At 30.3% G+C, this 2,907-nt stretch overlaps 1 non-coding gene across 1 annotated transcript; it reads right to left on the reverse strand.

The window, feature by feature from the left end:
• Nucleotides 1–2,303: 2,303 nt before the first annotated feature.
• On the reverse strand, nt 2,304–2,410 carry LOC139850873 (small nucleolar RNA R71). The gene has a single exon (XR_011760249.1). It is a non-coding gene; the product is annotated as a small nucleolar RNA R71 (small nucleolar RNA).
• Nucleotides 2,411–2,907: the final 497 nt, after the last annotated feature.

Here is a 2,907-nt window from a genome sequence, read left to right on the forward strand (position 1 = left end):
CCTTTTATAATAATATTACTACTTATATATATATATATATATATTTATATAAATATAGTTTTATAAAAATATAGTACGTAATCACTAGCTCCCTGTGGAACGAACCGGACTTACTAAAAACTACACTACTCTACGATTAGGTACACTGCCTATAATGTGGTAGCAAAGTTTAGGTATATCCTATCCGTAAATTAATAAAACTTGTGTCATATTTTGTAGTATTTCCTAGTAAAAATAATACTATTTCGTACCCTCACGCTACATCATCAAGTTTTTGGCGCCGCTGCCGGGGAGCGCTAAAACGCTATATTTTTAATTTATATCTGTAAAAATATAGTTATAAAAAAAAGTAATTTCGGGGACACTTTTTGTGTTTTTACGGGGTATTTAAGTTTTTTTTTTTAGTTTTTGATTGATTAAAGATATATTAATTTAAATATAATAATTTAATAAATATAATAATATAATAATATTGAAATAAAATATAATAATATAATAATATTTTAGAATCAAATTTGATACGTAAAAGTTTTAAAAAGTCGTATTTATTAAATATTTCAGGGATATATTATGTAACTTATAATTAATAATTTCTACAATGTCGCTTTCATGTGAATAGTAAATTAATTAATTTCTTCCTTTACTATTTTGAATCGTAAAAGTTTTAAAAAGTCGTATTTATTAAATATTTCAGGGGTATATTATGTAACTTGCAATTAATAATTTCTATCATGTCGCTTTCATGTGAATAGTAAATTAATTAATTTCTTTTCATTTACTATTCATGAATAGTAAATGAGTTAAAAAAAAATTTTTAAAAAAAATAATAATAATAAAAAAAGTATTAATTCCTAAAAAAAAAATTGGGTAAAAAAAATCGTTTTTTTTTTTTAAAAAAATTTCGTTTTAAAAAAAAAAAATTGTAAAAAAAATCGTTTTTTTTAAAGAAAATTTAAAAAAAAAAGTTTTAAAAAAAATATATAAAAAAAAAATTTTTTTTTTAAATTTTTAAAATCCTTAAAAAATGAAATATAAAAAAAAATTAAAAAAAAAAAGTTTTTTTTTATTACCTTTAGATTTTTAGACTCTAGTTACAATTTTTAGTATTAAGTTTAGTTTTGCCATAGTTATTTTTATTTCTAGAATTTTTAGGTTTGCCGTAAAATCCCTTAAGTGCTTATTCCTTAGACTAAGATTTATGTGCTTTAGAATTTTGGGACGCCGTTTTTCGCGCTACTTTCTTATTTTTATTTTTCGACGCCTATTTTTCGACCTTTTATTTTTCGACCTTTTTCGACGCGTTTTTTTTCTTTCTTATTTCTCGCTATTCTAGTTTTAGGATAAGATTTTTATTCTACTTCTTATCTAAATTTCTTAAAATTACGAAAATTTATTTTAAGTGGTTAAATTGATAGACATCAAAATTTTCTGGTTCGTAGTAATAGTTGGATTTGTACGTGGACCGGGTTATTGGAGCCAAACAGTCCTCAATTATATTGAGACCAAACGAATCCTGCCCCTCTGCTGCATCTTTTGGCTATTCGAAACGTGGGCAAAATCAGAAAAGTCTATTAATTGGATAACTTATATAATTTTTCTTTCCTTTTAAAAACTAATAGGATATTCAGTGAATGCACCGAGTAAAACGTTCACCACCTTTCATACGTTCACCACCTATAACTCGATCAAGACATCTAGCCAATATTGTCGCCGTTGATTTTTCTTTAGAATCATCATCTAGTCGACCAAGAACTCCAACTCAAATTTCCGATAATCCATCTTTTGAACCCGACCTCACAATTGAGAATTCGGAGAATATTCAGGGACAATTCCAAGATCCAGAACCACTAATCATTCCTCCTGAACCACAAACCATTAAATCAGAATCTTTTAGTGATTCGTATTCAACAAATTCAATTATGGAAAATCTGGAACCTCTAAGTATGGAAGACCGAATGAGAGCCACACGCACGGGCCAAGGTCACGCCATTATTAAGCCAGACATTAATGCGCCAGATTATGAAATCAAAGGACAAATCCTACACATGGTAACTAATCAGTGCCAATATAGTGGTGCGCCGAAGGAAGATCCAAACGAACATCTTCGTACGTTTAATAGGATCTGTACACTATTCAAAATCCGAGAAGTTGAGGATGAACAGATCTATCTCATGTTGTTTCCCTGGACTTTAAAGGGAGAAGCCAAAGATTGGTTAGAATCGTTACCTGAAGGGGCGATTGACACATGGGATGTTTTAGTTGAGAAATTTCTTAAAAGATTCTTTCCGGCATCTAAAGCCGTGAGACTTCAAGGAGAAATTGTTACGTTCACACAAAAGTCAAATGAAACTCTATATGAGGCGTGGACAAGATTTGGAAAGTTGTTGAAAGGATGTCCTCAACATGGTTTAGACACTTATTAAATAGTACAAATATTCTACCAAGGTGTCAACGTTGCTACACGAAAAGACATCGACATAACAGCTGGTGGTTCCATTATGAAGAAAACCGCAACTGAAGCTTACAAAATTATTGATAACACAGCCTCCCACTCTCATGAGTGGCACCAAGAGAAAGATATATATCGTTCATCTAAAGCGGCTAGAGCCGATTCTAGCCATAACTTTGATTCCGTTTCCGCAAAAATAGATGCTTTCGAGAGACGAATGGAAAAGATGAATAAAGATATTCACGCAATACAAATCAGTTGTGAGCAATGCGGTGGACCACACTTAATGAAAGACTGTCACATTGAACAAACGATGGAACAACGTGAGAATGTTGTCTACATGAACCAAAGGCTGAAAAATAGTTATCAGAATAATTATCAACCGCCAAGGCCAAACTTCAATCGAAATCAAAACATTCTTTACAATCCAAAAGGACCCGACAATAACTCGTATAACC

Source organism: Rutidosis leptorrhynchoides, chromosome 5 (genome assembly GCF_046630445.1).
Source record: "Rutidosis leptorrhynchoides isolate AG116_Rl617_1_P2 chromosome 5, CSIRO_AGI_Rlap_v1, whole genome shotgun sequence".
In the NCBI taxonomy this organism is placed as follows: Eukaryota; Viridiplantae; Streptophyta; class Magnoliopsida; order Asterales; family Asteraceae; genus Rutidosis; species Rutidosis leptorrhynchoides.